The sequence below is a fragment of the Molossus molossus genome, unplaced genomic scaffold (genome assembly GCF_014108415.1).
Source record: "Molossus molossus isolate mMolMol1 unplaced genomic scaffold, mMolMol1.p scaffold_m16_p_9, whole genome shotgun sequence".
NCBI lineage: Eukaryota > Metazoa > Chordata > Mammalia > Chiroptera > Molossidae > Molossus > Molossus molossus.
Window position 1 is genome coordinate 60,939,286 of NW_023425403.1, and position 17,833 is coordinate 60,957,118.

The 17,833-nt window shown below is 54.0% G+C and overlaps 1 protein-coding gene across 5 annotated transcripts in view; it reads left to right on the plus strand.

Annotated features, from left to right (window-relative positions):
• MCF2L (MCF.2 cell line derived transforming sequence like) overlaps positions 1-17,833 on the plus strand; it is a 116,329-nt gene that overhangs the window by 36,062 nt on the left and 62,434 nt on the right. Inside the window, exon 1 of one of the 5 annotated variants that reach the window (XM_036249715.1) lies at positions 5,899-5,955. The exons of the other annotated variants lie outside the window; for them this stretch is intronic. The gene's annotated coding sequence lies outside the window, so the exon portion shown is untranslated. Of the gene's footprint in view, positions 1-5,898; positions 5,956-17,833 lie in introns of those variants that run through there. 5 annotated transcript variants of the gene reach the window in all.

Consider the following 17,833-nt stretch of genomic DNA (forward strand, 5'->3'; position numbering starts at 1 on the left):
TCAGCGTCGGCTCTGCCCTGGCCCTGGCTCGGAGATGGAGACTCTCAGCACTGCCACAGCTAATGCAGGGAGGGCGGACGCATGTGTCCTCGCTTCTGTGTGGATGATTTGACTGGACACCTGATGCCATGTGTCCTTGTCTCTGGCTGCCCATTATGCAAAGTGATGTGGAAAACAGACAGAAGCCAGCCCCTCCAAAAAGGGGGTGTCAGTCCTTCCCCAGCACCTTTGGCCACTTGAACTCCGCAGAGGCCCCCTGGAGCTCCGTATCCCAGTGTGATTCCCCAGGTGCAGTCTGTGGTCCCAATGTCCCAGGGAGCCCGCGACTCTGCACTGCACACGCGTGGGCTGGACATCCTGGCAGAAGGAAAAACACGCAGGGAAACCTGGGGGAGAGGAGATGACCCCTGGCCATGCTCACTGTGAACGTAGGCCCTGAGGGTGTAAACGTCTTGGGTTTGGGGGTGCGGAAGAGCCTTTGGTGTGAGAGCCCATTAACCAGTGCTGAGGACCAGCATGTGAGGAGCTCAGGGAAGGGCAGGCCACCCCACCTGCCGGTACAGAAGACCGCAGCCCAGGCCTCAAACTGAACATAAAACCTACAGAAACCTCAGAAGGCAGATTCAGAAATCCGAAGAGAGAGCTGCATGGAGCTGAGGGGCCTGGCCAGACCCCTGAGCCAGCAGGTGGGACCTGGGGGCTGGTAGGGCTGGGAAGGACAGGGGACCAGGTCGGTGCAAAGCAGAGACCACACTCAGTGCCACAAAGACCATGGGTGGTTTGACTTAGCTTCTATTCCCAAATCCTCTTCAGGGAAAGGAATCAGGACATGACGGCCCCTTGGGAAGGCGGGTTGGTCCAGGCCCAGCCTCGGGGTCAGGAACCACTGTGGCGCCCTGGCGGTGGGCTTGCAGTGACCAGGAGAAGGGTATGGAGGGGTGAGGCCGGGAGTAAGAGAGTGCAGGAGCATGTATGGTGGTCTCTAATCCGGGGGGTCTGTGCTTCTGTCAGGAAAACGCATCTGTGTGCATCCCATTCCCTATGTGACAAATTATAAATTTCATACAAGTACTTCTCTGCTAATTACGAAATAAAATGTGGGTTGGGAGTGCCAATCCCCCAGGTGATCAAAAATCTGCATATAACATATAGATATAGATATAGATGATAGATAGATAGATAGATAGATAGATAGATAGATAGATAGATAGATGTTTTTATTGATTTTCTAGAGAGAGAGGGAAAGAGAGATAGAAACATCCATGTGAGAGAGAAACACTGATCGCCTGCCTCCTGCACGCCCCTATTGGGGATCAAGCCCACAACCCGGTCATGTGCCCTGACCAGGAATTGAACCAGGACCTATCAGTCCATGGGACGATGCTCAATCCACTGAGCCACACTGGCTGGGCAAAATCCTCATATAACTTTTGAATTGCCCCAAACGTAACTACTAATAGCCTCCTGTTTAGCAGAAGCCTTATAGATAACATAAACAATCAATTAACTCATATTTTATATGTTATATATATATTATATACTATATCCTTATGATAAAGTAAGCTAGAGAAAAGAAAGTGTTATTGAGAAAATTGTAAGGAAGAAGAAATACTTTTACAGTTCTGTATGTAATTACTGAAAAAAATCCAGGTATAAGTGGACCCTCAAAGTTCAAACCCATGTTGTTCAGGGGTCAGCTATACATTCAAAGATCCAAGATGTTTGAACGGTGAGAGGTCAAATACTAATGCTTTTTAATTGTATTAATCGTATGAAAAAACATGTTCGCTCTCATTACAAAATATGTTTTAAGTAAGAGTCATGTGACTCAATATGCTTCATAGTTTTTCCACATCTGATGTAATGAATCAAAGCCAGATTCTACACCAGCGTGTTTCAGTTTTAATGAAATTGTTTTCCTAGCCATCCTGGCTGAAATGAGAGCTCATGCAGGAGGCTGGGTTCTCTATCTTGATCCTCGGTTTCCTTCAGCAATTATGCAGATGGTGTTGAAATTGAGCTGATGAGTCTCCCTTTTCCTTGATGTCAAGGACATATCTATCTTTCTTTATGCTAATCTGTTGTTCTTATAACTAAGTAGGAGGTGTTAAATGCTTATGTTTTCATTGGTTTATGTTTACTGGGTTTAAAACTCACTATATACAACTATTCAATTAGATTATTTTGTTAAGAAACTTGCCTTTTGTGCACATGAGTTTTTATAAATGGCACACCTAAAATTATCTTCTTGGGAAGATGCTCTCAACCTAGTGGAAAATAGGGTTGCTTTCTCACTTATAATGACACACACTGACTGGAGAGTTTTCATTGTTTTGGGCACTGTCTTGCCAGATTTTACCGGACTCCCTGTCATCTTTTGTTCATTTGTACTTGCTGTGTTAGTCTGACTTGTCTTCGCTTAGGCCACTTGGTTCTTTGGTGAACCTTAGTTTAAACTGGACAATATAGTCTGCAGATTCCCTTAATCAGGTACATGGAACTAAGGTGCTTTTGTGTGCTGAGAGCTGCCTGGGGGACATACTGCCCCCACAAGCCCTTCCTTCAGATCCCTCATGCCGTGGTGGCACGTGGCCCGAGGATGGAGAGGCACCTGTACACCTCGCTCAGGGGCACTGCCATGCTCCATGGCTGGAGCTCGTTGTGGAAGTGGGGAGTCGGAGGTGGGTGGTCAAGGACAGCAGGACAGCCGCGCCAGTCAGCCCCTGCAGGCCTGCAGGCCACTCCAAGAAGTCTTCTTTTTATCCTGCAACAGTGGGTTGACTTTGGGGGCCTAGGAGAGCTGATTGGACAAGGCCTGCAGAACATGAGAACTGAGGACAGAACCCCTAAAGGGAAGCAACTGAGAGTATGAAGGCGAGGGCTGTGATGATTTCGGAGCCAAAGAAGGTCAGTGAGGAAACTGGGCAGAGTGGACTGGGGAGCGGACAGGGGAGGAGGTGCTGGAGCGGGGTGCAAGAAGAGGACCCAGGAGAAAGGCACAGGAGGAGGATGGTGAGGATACAGGAGGAGGACATGGGAGGAGGACAGTGGCCGGCTGGGCCCACGGGTGTGGGGAGGACTAAGTGACCACTGTGTTCAGTTTTCCTTTCTTTCAGAGGCTTTACTGAGCAGCGACACCTGCCTCACCTGGTTGCCATGACAATGAAACAAGGCCAGGTGGTGAGGAAAGGCCTCAGCAAATAAGGGCGCACCTGGTGAATCAAGGCTGGCTCCTCCCAGTTTCTCATCCAGAGGAAATGACTGGGGAGCACACAGCACGCTGGTTCTGTTGTTTGCGTGATTCAGGGCCCAGAGACTATTTAAAGCTACACAAATAGTTTTCTAAGGTTCGAAGGGACACTGTTTTGCCCATGGGGAGACTTTTCGATGTGTTGGTTAGCTTTTCTTGTATCTCTGTGTGAGGAAGGATTAATGTCGTGTTCCTATAAACATTTGAGCTCAGCTGGGCAGGATTTCGGGGTGCAGCCAGGCCCAGAGGAGCCCGTGCACTTCAGGCTGCATGTTTCTGCGCTGGGCCAACTTGTAAAGCAGTCCTTGACATGTTGTGTGTGTTTAAAGTATGATGCCTAGCATGTGTGCTACATATTGCCAATTTTGACCAGTAAGGCTGGATTTTCTCAAATGAATAAACAAGCCTCGTCGATAGTGAAGCACAGTGTCCAGCGTTTCTTTCCAGCTAAGGAAGCCCTTAGTCACCAGCAGTCAGGAGCTGAGGGCGGCCGAGGCCTAGCCTGCTCCTAGGGAGTTGCTCTAGAATGGGTGAAAGAAAGGACGGAGGGAGCATTTGGGGCCGAGCCCCAGCCTGTGCTTTCCCAGGCATGCTGCTCCCGTCTGGCGCAGCCCTGGCGCTCTGGGCCTGCCCACCAGAGCTCTTCAAGAGCACGGCCTGGGGTTTGGCAGCCCCTGCAGACCCAGGGCGCAGGTGAGCGCTCCTCCGCAGGGAGCAGGCGTGCCGGGTGCCGGTCGGCCGGCCTCCCCTGCCTGGGCGCAGACGGCCTCTGGCTGAATGGCAGTGAGCAGTGTGGCTGTCGTTGCCATCCTGACAACACATCCTGCTGCTTCATGTCACTTGGGCATCTGTCTGTGCCCAGAGTCATGAGGCCTGGCCCACAGGGAGACTATGAATGGGGAGCGGGACGGGGTCAGGAGCATGAGAAATAAATCGGGTGTGCGGTCAGGTGGATGTCACCGTAGCCCCTCCCTCTGCCCACGTGACACCTCCGTCCTTGTGTTTAAAATAGCGTCACCTCTGGTAAAAGAGCTCCAGGTCTCATAGCATCTCTCTCAGAACAGTCAACTTCTTTGACTGCCCTTAGTCATTCAAAGTGCGCCCACCGCTGAGCTAAATGCAGAGGTGTCTGTTGGCACCAGGTGCCATGGGGGCGCCTTGCCAGGAGCTCTGGGCAGGAGGGTAAAGCTGGACTTGGGCCGTCATGGCCCCGTCGGAGGTCAGGCCTCAGCCATCCCTGAGCAGGTTTCAGGAGGGGGTTGTACTCAGCATGGCAGGGACCTACCTACCTAAGCCATGAGCCAGGGGACATAGGGGAGGGTAATGTGAGCGAAGTCTGGCCGCAGGAGTTGGGCTATAAAAGGCCTAGCCTACCACCCTAGGAGCTGGCACCCTGATCTACTCGAATGTCTCGAGGCTCCCGGTCCCTGGGGACAAGCCGTAAGAGTGCTTGTGTAATAGTCTGCCACGTCAGGCTGAGGAGGAGCCATTACAAAGAAAATGACTGGAATTATCCCGCAAAGCCCAGGTCAGAACCAGAGCTACGTGACATAAAGGAAGAAGGGAGGTACGGATCTGGGTGTATGTCAGCTGCTGCTGCAGTGACAGGTGCCCCGATAGTGTGAGCCTGCAGAACTCGATGGCCTCCACCTGGGTTCTCTGCCCAGAGCCCAGGCAGGGGGAAGTGTGTCTGCAACATTATATGCTGATGGCAGATGCCGGAACAAAACCCGCAATGGCTGGGAACACTTCTGCCCAGGGCCTGCCTTCACACGTGAGCCAAAACCTATTCCTAGTCCAGCTTAAAGGACTGTTCTCTCCAGGTGTGTCAGTGCCAGCACTGGACTCAAGCACCCGGTCCCCTTTGCCCCTGGGGTTCTTCCTGCTCAAAATCTGGTCTGCAGACTAGCAGCCTCCTATCACCTGGGAGCTTGTTAGAATCTCATCCCCACCCTCACCCCCCAATCAAAACCTGCACTTTAACAAGCTCCCCGGGGACCCCCACGTAAGGAGCATCACCTTTATTATATCTTCCATGTTCTCAGCCCCTGGGGGGCGCTCTATAGTCAGCCAGTCAGGACCCTCTGTCCCACAGGAACACAGGGCGTGCACACAGCTTTCTGAGGAGCTCAGATGGACAGACATGGAAGAGCAGCATCACGCAGCCTCCTAAGTGTGCTGCTCTCCAGCATGTCTTCGTCCTGGGGAGGTGTCTTTGGGCCAAAAGGTCCAGACCCTGCCCCTTGGTGGCAGCCCCTGCCGGGCTTAGCGGACTGACAGTGGCTAAGCGCGGGGCTCCTGCAGGGAGGGTCTGGACGGGCGACACGCAGGGCTGGAGCTGCGGCTGCAGGAGCCTCGGTGCTGCTGGGGTCTCAACAGTTAACTGTCCACAGGCAGAATAAGTGAGCCACAGCCCAGGGCTTCTGCTTCAGGGACAGCCAACCCGAGGCCCTGGGGGAGCAGGCTGGGCAGGCAGCCCTGCAGAGCACCAGGGGTCTGAGTCCCCTTGGCGGCCGGCTGCGGGCGGCCAGCCCAAAGATGGAGCCTTGCAGCCTTCCTTTGTGCGCCCAGCACGGGCGTTCCTGGAGGCAGGTCGCCGCCTCCTGACGCCGGCGCGTTGGCGGGCGACAGCATGACCTTAAGTCTCATCTCTTTACTGTCCCAGGACATCTCCGGGCTGTGGCTCCTCCTGAAGACCAGCACAGGTGCGTCAAGCCTGCGCTTTGGCGCTCGCTGTGAATTGATGGTGTGCAGGGAGAGCGAGGCCGAGGGACCTTCTGGGATGGCTGAGCATGTCACCCCATCGGCGAGCTACAGAGAGGAACCAGGCTCTGTCTGGCCTTGTAAGAGGGATCCAGACTGGGGTGGTGCCAATGGAGGTCGAAAAGGGAGTCCTGCTCCCTGCGGGGTGGGGATGTCTGGCATCACCGGCTGGTTTGGGGCTGTGGCCACCTGGCCTCCCTCCCTGCCTGGGGCTTCTCTGCCCTGGAGTAAAGGTGCACAACCCCACACTCACCCCGGATGCTGGGATGAACTCGCAGGGCCCCTTTGTTCCAGCTCTTTTACAGAAGCTCTTTTACAGACAGTGCTTGTGGGGCACAGGCAGGGAGCCCCAGAGCCTGGGGGTGTGAGGACTGGTCTCATTTGCCGGCTCCTTGTGCACAATGTGCACCGATGAGGGGCTCTACGGGGGGCAGGGCTCAGACTGGGCTGTTTAAGTCTGCGGACAGCGAGGGGCCGTCTGGGGTGGTTCTGTGTGGTCTTCATGTGTCATCCCTGCGCCCGACTTTGTTGGAGGAGAGGCCCTTCTGACTCAGGCCCCCCCCCCCCCCCGGAGACTGAGAACAAAGACCCTGGAGGAGAGAGCCCCTGCTTGGGCCCGAGGGGAGGGCAGTGCGGGTCTCCTTGCTGCGTTCCTAAGGGAGAAACAGCACGCGTCGTGAAGTGATTTGTCATAGGTACATTTTCCAGCGGATGCTTCTGCCAAGGACTGATGAATAATTCCTAAAATAAGTATTTTAGTAAATCTTAATGAATTGGTTCGACCTGAGCCATTCGTGGCAACAGTAAACACCTAAAGCTCCCAGTTTTATGGTGAAGAGACTGAGTTTTTGAATAATGCTGAGTACATGAATTTCCCTGACAGGTAAGGTTCGGGGGATTACAGCTTACTTCAGGTGGCTGCACTGAAAAGCTCAGTCATTTATTTTTAAACCCAGAACATAAGCACTTGTACGCGTAATGAAAAGTGATTGTTTTCATTTTGAAGTCAGTATCACGGTGACAATGCTGGAAGGATCCCTAAAAAGAATGCTTTCTCAGAATATAGTTATTGTCCAGAATTTAAGAAATTTCACAAACATGAAGTCGGCCAGATGTCTTTGCCACCCCATAACCACAGGTACTTGATTGTGGGGGAATTCTTCACGGTGGCTATATGTAATTGTTTTAGATCTCCATTTGTTTTTCTAGCTAAATACTAGTTTTAATTCTTATAACTTTCCATTAAAAATTCTTAGTGGTTTTTCTAACACATGCTTTATTTTTAAAGATAGATGTGCTTTTGAATAAATGTCCTGAGGGAGTTTGGTGTACTTTAAGGGTTAGAGGGTTTTCTGCCCAGTCTCTGAAAATAATTTGCTGTGTTCCTACAAAAAAATAAAAAAATGCATTTGCTAGATTTATGAAGAAACAGAGTTGTTAGTGCGCGTGATAGTAAATCTCTCTCAGTGATACTGTGGAGTGACTTCCAGAGGTGGTGGCTCTTCTGAGGTTTGTGTAGCTGGCTGCTTCTTCTCATCAGCTCCTGCTGTTTACAAACAAGGTCACATGCCTCTTCCTTTGTCACTTCTGCTCGGGCTGGATGGGGAGGGAGCCAGGCGGGAACTTGGGCACCTGCTGGTCAGGAGCTGGGCCCAGGCACAGTAATGATAAGAAGGGAGTAGCGTGGGAGAGACCACGCATATTCACTGTACACAAGGCCATCGAGAACCTGAGCTGAAGAAGGTGGCACGTTTGAACCACAACCTCTTTCCAGGCTCAGAGGTCCCCCATCCTGTCACTCATGAAATCGATGAGGTTGACAGATGTGCATGACTGACCTGCCACCACCAAACCCTGAGCTGCCACCTCCCTCTCCCTCCCACCCCTCCTCCACCCCACTCTCCCCACTGTCTCAGCCTTCTCTCTGTCTCTCTCCGATGCTGCGTCTCTCCCTGTCTCCTGTGTGTGTCCGAGCAGCATGGGGCTCCGGGCCAGGCTCCCAGTGGGGCAGTGTCCATTAAGCCCCCTGTGTCCCTGCTGTGCTCGGTGCCACCCATCTGGCTAGCAGGGAGCCAGTCCTGGGGGCCACCTGGGTGAGGCTTAGGGAGAGATGAGTGTGCCCTCCCATGGTCCCCTTCACCCCAGCAGCCCCACATTCTCACTGTGTGTCATTGTTTTTGTTTGATGGGGATATTTTGAGGAAGGTTTATGTAACTTCTTGTGCTTTAGACTTACAGAATTCTTGATCCTTAGAAAGTGGGAATAAATATGCACACCTACAGTTTAGGGAAGAATTTTGGAGACCTGGGGTTTCTGGAAGGCACCTGGTGTCGGTGATAGGAACCTCCGTCCTTCCTTGTGTGCTGTGTTCCGTGAGCAGCTTTCTGAGAGCAGATGCAGACGAAAGAACACGTGAGCACCTGCCCCGGCGTGCCTTCTGCCCCTGGAGCCAGGAAGGAATGGCGTCTATAGAAATTGTTTGCATCGATTTCCCTGATCTTGGAGTTATTGTTCTTTAATGTTGACACGTGGTTGTTTTGGAATGAGTAAGAAAAGAAAAGAGCTGTCAGAAAAATCTCCTTTATTTCCAAACAGCAGTGGGCTCCTGGGTGGAGGGGGTTGTCTGTGTGTGTGATGTGTCTGTGTCTGTGGTATGTGTGGTTTTGTATGTGGTGTGTGCATGTGTGGGATGCGCAAGCCGTAACCGCTACTTCAAAGAAAGCAAAGGTGCTGACACCTCAGAACATAAAATTGTGGAACTCTGGGGGGCCAGCTGTTGGGGGACTTTGGCCCTGCTCCCAAAGGGACCCAACAGGTGGCCAGTGCAGCATGCTGTTGGGGACTCAGCCTGGCAGGAAGCTCGGCCCAGAACCAGAGAGAGGGTGGCTATCATGTCATCGCATACACAACTCAGGGTTGACATTATTTGCTTTTACTGAAACCCAAGCGTCGCAGCTTCTGAAGAGGGAGCGAGACGTTGGTTTACCTGTGAAGGATGTGTGTGTGCCGGTCGCCGGGCACGCTTACACTGGCTCTCGGTCTTCCCTGCTGCCTCTCCCTCCCCGCCTCCCCCCTGGAGGTCTGCTCAGGCTCTCTCGGGGCCGGCTGTCTTCAGCTTGGCTGCTTAGGGCTTCCTCCTGTGGAGACATCAGGCCAGTGTGAGCCCAAAGGAGCCCTTGAACCGGCCAGAGTGGGCGGCTCTGTACCCTGTCATCCCCGGAGAGACTGGAATCTCCCTGTGGCTTTCTTATCCTGACCCTGACCTGACCCCTGTGGACGCCCTGTTCCCACCCTGCTGGCTGGACTTCAGCAGGAGGTGTGCAGGAAGGCTCCGCCCGGTGTGGACTAGACAAACAGACAGCACAGCCGGCAGGTTCCGCCTCGCTGGGCACCGCGGGAGGTGCTCAGAGGAGGAGCAGAGCCATAGAACACCCCTTCTCCTCAGGGACCTGAGTCGGTGGGCGAGGGTGTTAGTGGCAGCTTCGCCGAATCAGCCAGGTGCTTCTGGGCACGTGGACCTCAGGAGAAAGAACATTTGGAAACATGACTTAATTCCATAGGTCGTCCGTTAATGTTCAGCCCATTGAGGGGCCAGTGTGATAAGTGACACCTGGGGCCTGGGAGAGGAGGCGACGTCCACTGTGTGTGGCGTCCCAAGGCTGGCCTGTGCCCCGCACACTTCTCCCACAGGACCTGGCCAGGCTCTGGAGGTTCCTTGGGGGGACGGGGGCAGGAGCGAAGTGGGGAATGCTGGTTCTGTAATTGGGGTCAGCCGAACCAGCCCTCTGCCCCTGCTCCATTCTGACCTCGGTCAGAAATTCGTGATGGTGTCACATCGTAGGCTTGTCAGGGGGGCCACGTGAGCTGATTTCTGTGAAATAGCAAGTCTAATCCTGGGACCGGGCAGGAAGTTCATGAAGAGAAATGCTACCAGTAGTGAGGTCCACAGGTATCTCACGCGGAGACTCCTAGTGGGGGTCCTCAAATCAATGCACAAGCCTGGAGAAGGCCTTCAGTCCACACCAGCTGAGGGGCGCCCTCCGGCTTCCGTGCTGGCTCTCCCTCCACGTCGCCTGGCCCCGTCCGCCCAGCTTCCTGCTGGCTTGGCAGGCACCTGGCAGGTCTCCATGAACCACCTTCACCCATCCCAGCCTGCTCTGGGCACTGGAAATGGACCACACTTAGTGGCATATAATAAATTAAACCGTAAAGCCTCCATGTCTGGGCCTTCCACTGCCTAGCCTCGCCCCACCCCGCCCCTCCTTCTGCAGGTCTCTTCATGGGCTACTTGCTTCCCCAGAGAGGCCTCCCAGGGCAGCTCAGTGAGGCCCTGTGTCTGTGCTGTAAAGACACAGGCCTGGCTGTCAGGCCATGCAGGCTGCGACCAGCACCTAACTCGCTCCCGGGTGTGCGGCCTCGGAGCTCTGGTGTCGCTGGGACTTGGCTGAGAGGCTTGGTGGCGCAGCTGGTGTGATGACTCTAAAAGCAGAAGACGCACTTAGTTTTATGATCACCTCCATCTCCCCCGATATTTGCACTGAAATAGGTCTAGTGTTATGCCCCCATCAGATTTCTGATCTGCTGCTACCAAAACAGTCTAAAGATGTGTGTTTTCCCCTGGCATGACCAGGAGCCCCCTCTGGCTTATTTCTCCTTCTGTCCTGAGTGTGAACCTCCAGCTTTCCCAGTCTCTCAGCTCGCTCCTCCTTGGCCATGCTTGTGGCATTTGTGGGGAGCAGCTGTGAGCTCCAGGCCCCTGCTCCTTCTCCGTTCCATCCCTTTGATTTCCAAACCCACACACTTGCACACTTTACCCCATAGCCATGGAAGCAGTGTGGTCTTCTGCTGAAAAAAACGGGAGTGAGACTCTTCGTGTGGGCATTTCCAACTGAGACGTTTCTGTGAAGCTCCTTGCTGTCTTCCATCCTTGGTAGATTTGTCGTCTCCCTTGCATGGTGTTTGAGCGGAGGGAATGGGAGAGGGCTGGGGCTGGGACAGCAAGGGCTTCAAGGAGGTCTCCGAGCAGTGAGGGATGGCTTGAAACCAAATGGACCAGCCACAGTGTTTCTGGGAGGATGGGTGTGTGATGGCAGCCTCATCAGAGACACCACGTCAGGTATGGGTGCAAAGAAATCCCTCACCTATGGTAAGAGGGCTCCTTCTCGGTTCTCTACCTATCTTGAGCCCAGGGGTGGGCCTTGGACACTGAGCACGCAGGCCAGGACCCCAGCTCTGTGAACCCAGGGGAACAAGACATCGCACTGAGGAGTAAGTGAAGTAGTCTCTCGGAGGGCTGCACCCCAGCCCAGCTCATTCTCTTCTATGGCTCGGGAGCCCCTGGATGAGATGGTGCGACCCTGAGCAAGCTGACACAGCTCTGGGAGGCTGTGACCAGGGCGTGGCAGGGCCTGGCCTAGCGTCCACGTGCCGCAGCCCCTCTGTCGCCTCTGCATAGTCCTGGATGCCAAGTGCAAGACAGACCCGTGTTTGACATCACTGTTTAGGCCCCTGTTTGTGCCCATGTCTCTGGTCGCCTTTGTGGGCCTTTAAAACAAAACAGAAACTGTGAACTCAGGAAGTGCCAGCCCAGCTGAGCGCTACATTCACAGTGGCCCTGCGGGGACGAGTCCAGTAAAAATAATCGGGACACACAGCTCCCTCTCCATCCCCCCGCTGGACGTGGCAGCTCCTGTGCTGTGGGAACCTCGCCCTGCACTGCCCGCCCCCGGGGGCCTCCCAGCAGACAGGCAACGGCGCTGCCGCTGGACGAGAGAGAGGCCTTCTGCAGGCCTCGGTTGCCCCGCTGACGAGGGTTCGATTCCCTTCGCTCCCACCGCTGTGGCCTGAGCTGCTGTTTAGGGTGCCTGACCTCAACCGTCCTCATTTCTGAAACGAGCAAGGGAGGCCTCTCCCTTTGGGGTCCTTAGCAGATGGAGTGAGCTCACCGAAGTGTTTTCATCAGCTCTGCCATGTTCTCCCGTGAGGACTTGTCCATTTCCGGCAGCTGCTCGGAGGTGCTCATTCCTGGCCCATCCGGGGGCTGAGGGAGGGGGGCTTGCCCACCCAGGAAGCTGCTGAGGAGAGACTGGAGTAAAGGTCCGAGAACCCTAGGGTCATGAGAACATGACCATGCTCGTCCTAAATCCAACCTCAGTTCTGTCCCAGCATGTGACAACCGTGTCCCTGAATCAGATTCTTTACTGGCTCCAGCTCCTTCCACTTCAAATGCAGAGCCTTGCTCCTGAACAGCCCCTTCGAATGTTCCTGAACAGAGAAAGGCGGAGCTGAAACCACATTGAACACAGGAGGCAGAGTCACCTGCTGGGATGGCCTCAGGAGACCTCCACCACTGCCTAGAACAGATGGGAGGGAGCAGGGACCCCTCAGCTGCCAGGCCCCAGCCCCATCCCAGCCCCCAGACCCCGTGACCCAGGCCATGCTGGGCACTGTGCAGGAAGGCCCCAAGGAGAACGTGGCTGCATGGAACCCTGCTGTCATTTGGGTCTCTTCCTGCCCCTCCCACAGGACAAGTCTCTGGACCTATGCCCATCGGATAGCCAGCTGTTCTGGGATGTGGCAACTGATGTGTCCCTGTCCGGGAGGGCAGGTGGCTATCAGGGAAGGACCGGCATTGGAAGGCTGAGGTCTGAGAATTAGAGTGCCCAGGCAGGAGGGGAAGAGGGGAAAGAGGAGGAGAGAGGAGAGGGAGAGAGGCTTGCTCATCTGCCCAGGACTGCTTCTCCTCCTGGAGCCGGATGCCTCTTGGATCTTAAAGACCCCCAGTCTGTCCTGGGTGGGAATGCGCCTCCCCGGAGGCCAGGCTGGACCTCGCCCCCTTGCCTGCTCGGCAGCCCCTGTGCACTAACTGTGCACAGCACCTGCCGCACTCATGCCCGGAACGTGCAGCCTGGAGCCTGCTGCTCAAACGTGCAGGCCCCTCCATGGGCAGCCCAGACCGGTGGCGGTGTGGCGGGAGCTGAGCCCCCGTGCGAGCTGTGACCAGAGGCAGCAGGACGCAGAGCCAGCTCTGCGTTCACCCTGCAGGAGAGGCAGGGAGCTGGGAGCTGAAAGGGACAGCTGAGGTCACCAGACTCGGGAAGGACCTTCTCGCTCGTCCGTACTCCCGTGAGAGAGGCCCACCGGCCTTTGTGCTGCTTCAGTGGTTCCCGGACATTTTGGTCCTGGCCCCTTTCCACTGTGAACACTTTACTGAGCATCGCAGAAACTTTGCACTAGGCTATTCACCATATTAGAAATGTAAACACACCTTAAAAATATTAACTTAAATAACAGCGATAAATCCACTATGGTAGCACAAGGAACATGTTAAATGAAAAATAACTATATTATCCAGAACGACACAAAGTGTGTGGAAGGAGTGGCTCTGTTTCGCATTTTGCACGTGTCCTTAACCTGTGACGACACGGGGCTGCCAGGTGCATGACTGCTTTCCTGCGGCTCATCGGGGTGATGCCACACGGGGTGCAATTGCTGGGAATTCCTGCGCACTCTTGTAGGGATGACGGGGAGAGGCAAAGTCTTAGTGGTATCACGAAAGTAGTTTCTCTTTGTGGAGCCCTGAAGAAGCCCTTGACTAGATTGAAATGGCTTTTTCTTAAAAACCAAACCAAAGTCAAACGCAGCAGTGACAGGAGGCTGGCCAGGCACAGCGCAGACGGTCCATCGTCAGGTGTGAGTAACCATTATACCCACCACATGCTGCACATGTTCACTGAGGGTACGAGCCGCCCTGGAAGCCAGATGCCACGAGGGTCTGGATTTTACAGATGCAAAGACCAGTTCAGAGAGGTTAAGTAACATGCCTAAGGTCACACAGCCGCAACTGCCTTCAGAGCTCTGGCCCACTTCCTGGGAAACCGAGGATCCCTGTGTATAAAGGGGATCTCACCACAGGAACATGCAGCCTCCGGGCTCCAGCCCCTCATTAAAGCGACTCAGAAAAGACTGCACAGAGGCGAGAGCAGTCCGCAGACAGCATGTCTTTGTGGACCTGGGGGACAATGTGCTGTCAGGTTCAGGTTTAAAGACACTTCGGTGAACTCTCTGGGCTGCCAGGCCGGAGCTGCAGCAGCAGCAGCAGCAGCAGCAGCAGCCCAGGTGCTGGGCCAAGGCAATCCCCATTCTGGAGACTCCTCTCCGCCCACAGCAGGGAGAGTCCCTTTAAGATCTTGAATGACAATAAATACATTCCTACCAACAAATGCATCTAAACAACTAAGTAAACAAGCAGAACAGAAACAGACACAGAGATACAAAGAACATTTTGACGGTTACCTGATGGGAGGGAGGTTTGGGGGGAATGGGTGAAAAAGGTGAAGGGATAAGAAGCACAGATTGTTTGTCACAGAATAGTCACAGGGATATAAAGTACAGCCTAGGGAGGATAGTCAATAATATTCTAATAACTATGTGTGGTGTCAGATGGGTACAAGATTTATCGGGATGATCACCTAGTAGGTTATGCAATGTCTGATCACTGGGGTGTACACCTGAAGCTAATATAATACTGTATGTCAACTGTAATTGAAAATTTTAAACATGAGTTTTGAAAATCTGCTTAGACTCTAAAAAAGAATTTATACAAAATTGCTATGAGATTATTTCAAATGCCTGTGCTAGTTATTAAATGTCATTTCTTTGACCATTGATGCAAGGGTAAGGGACTCCGAAAATCGAATGTCGCAGTGAGGACCTTGTTATGACTCTGATCTACTCTGACTCATGTGAGGCCCGGCTTGCTTCTGTCACTTTGAGGTTTCTCCTCGGCTGTTTGTGAAGCCAGCATGCCCCCCTTAGCATCTCTGTTTGCCAAACCCCGTCCCCTGAGAGACACCCACCTTGATGCTGCCTCAGACTGGCTGACACCCTTGCCCTTCCCTTCTTTATGCTCTAGAATCCCGCCCCCATTCCCCACCCCATCACTGCTGTGTGGCTTCAGGCTAGTCCCTCAACCTCTCTGTGCCTTAATTTGCTCATCTTAGAAATAGTAAAATAGTGTTCCCACCTCTTGGTTTGTTGTGACAATGACATGCATCAATACATAAAAGGTATTTTAGCCATAGTTGCACTGCAACTGCTATTTCTGTTAAGATTAAAGATTTTCTATGCGAACCAATTAAAATGTAATTTAGTTGCTCCAGACAGCCTGTAAGTTTAAGAAACTTGTACATTTCTCCTGCACTTTCCATGATGCCAGCTGGTCACAGTGTAGATGTCCCAGGCTACTTGCTTTCTTGATTGATTTAAGACCTGAGTGGGGTTTGGGGGTTTGTATCTGTTTTTGTTTTTACTTTAATCCGTGCCATTGGCTCAGTGAGTGTTTGTGTTGGAATTTCATTTAAGGCGTTCTCTTTGTTTGAATAAGCTACCTAGAGTAGCATTTCCACAAGTATGTTATTTTCAACATTAATTCTGTAGTAGTTAGGAGGTGTTAGGCACACCCTTCCCCCACACCCCGAAATCCGAGACCCCTTGGGTTTGGGCTGGCACTGCTGGCCTTCTTGGAGTGTCCGTGGTGGAAGGTGTGTCGGTGGTGCTTCCCACGTCTGTCCGACGCGAAGCCCTTCTCTCCCTGTCCCGGAGGCTCCGCACAACGGCGGAGAAGGGATCTTCTGGGAGTCTGACCCCATAGACCCAGCAGTGGGAGTTGGGGCCCCTGGGAAAATGCTCCGTGCCGGTTGGGGTAGCCAGGCAGGTTGAGGGCACTGTTTACTCTCCGATACGGGTCAGGGCAGCTCACTGGCCTTGGCCTGCGTGGCATCTTCGTGTGGTCGGGCAGGCTGCCTCGAGCCTGTGTTGAGGATGCGGAGGCTGCAAGGGGCAGGGGGGGAGAAGCCCAGTGCAGCCAGGTGAGTTTACTGTCGGCTCTGCACGTGTGCCTTAGTGAGGCTTCCCGGTCCCTCCCAACAGGCCTGAGTGACCGCCGGTGGGCGAGGTGGGGGCACACGCCTCGGAAGATGCAGGCTGGGGGCTACACCGTGAGGAGGTCCGTGGGGCCTCCAGGGCGCACAGTTTCATCGCACAGGTAGTGTGCACTGTGGTCCCATCCAGCCAGCTCTGCGGCAGACTGACCCCCAGCACCCGCAGGAGAGGTGGGATGCTCCAGCTGGTTCTGTCCGCTTCCACCCGTGCCTGTGAACCGACACTGGACAGTTTCAGTCCAGCACCTGTTCATATGGGGTCTTTTGTTTTAAACTGTGTAAGGGTTTGCTTTCTGAGATTAGGAAGTCAGGGAGAACATTTGGGGAACTGAGTGAGTTAACAATGCTCTGCCTGGGAGGTGAAATACTTACGCCTAATTCAATGACACACAACCCAGGGTGTGCTGTGAGTGTGCCTTCCGCCGCCCAAATCAGTGTGGATCTCAGACATCTCGAGTGGCTAGATCGCAGAGTGTCCCACACAGATTATAAATAGAAGTGGAGACGCTGCTCCTGTCCCAACCACGAGGACTCAGCAGCTGGCGGGGTGGCCCCCATCCCACCCGGCCCGCGGGGCTCCACATGGGGCTCGGTGCAAGCCGGTGGCCTCTCCTCTTGTTCCTTCCACACACGCTTGGCTCTTGGCTTGGAGATTCCTGGGGTGGGCTCGGTGGAGTAAGAACCCCACCCAAGTGGGTTGGTGAAGCAGCTCCACTTGGCTCTCTACCCTGGGCTTTGAACGGACATCAGTCACTGTTGTATTTTGATGGAAAATAAGCTACAGCCTTGGGTGTGGACCTTCAGCCAGATATAAATAAGGGTATTAGCACATGAGAGACTGTGGCCCAGGGCCCCCCACCAGCTGCTGGCCTCTTCGCGGGACCCTTTCTTAGGCTCCTGTCTTCCTTTGAGCGAGGTCCAAGGTCACCAGAAAACTGCGGGGACCAGCCTCTGAGCTGGAATTCAAGGCTCCTCCTAGCACACTGGTGCTCACGTCACCTGGGGTATTTACCACCTGTCAATGGATTTTCAGAGTCCCGGGAGTTCTGCATCTGCGGCAGCCCCTCGACACTGCTGAGTTTCCTCTCCACCACGAGTGGCCACTGGTGAGCAGAGCAGAGGCCCCGAGTGCCCTTTGGGTGGACAGCAGTGGGCGAGATGCTGCCCACCTCCGTTACGGAATTGTCCTACATAAAAGCAGATCCTTGAGTCAACTTACCCGAGGAAGGAGGTTGGCTGTGGTCGTTTAACCGTGTGAGGACTAAAAGATCTAAAGATAAAAAAGTATAATGCCAGCCTGGATCTAGATTGCCGCCCAAACCGGGCCGGATTCAGGTGACAACTTGGGGTGAATACATTTCAGCAGCTGAGACGTCTCCCTCTTTGTCCTAATCTGGAGCTGCGCCGGGTCCCAGGCCAGATGAGACTGTGGGGCTCAGGGACCATTCCCAAGGAAGGTCTAAGCAGGCCATTCGTCCCCTGCCTTGCACCAGACGGGGTAGGCGCCCAGACGGCTTCCAGAGCTGGTGCTGGGAGGCCACGCGGCCTTTGGACTCCGCACCTACCCCCGTCCTCACCAGCCTGTAGGGGATCGGAAGAGAAACACTGTCTTCTCCACCCTGGACCCCTCCGACTCAAGGCCCTTCTTAACCTCTCTCCTCAAAAGTGGCTCTGTGATGGGATAATTGGCTGGGAGTCTCCATTTACGTCTGGGCCGAGACAGGAATGTTGGAAACGGGTCGTTATCTGTAAGGCATTGTGCTCTCACAGAGACGTTCTGTAAAGGAGCTGGGCCCTGCCTGACCCTTTTATTGAACAGGCGGGCGGGGTGACCCCACTTCCTGTCCCAGACTTCTGACATCGGAGCCGCCAGGCGCAC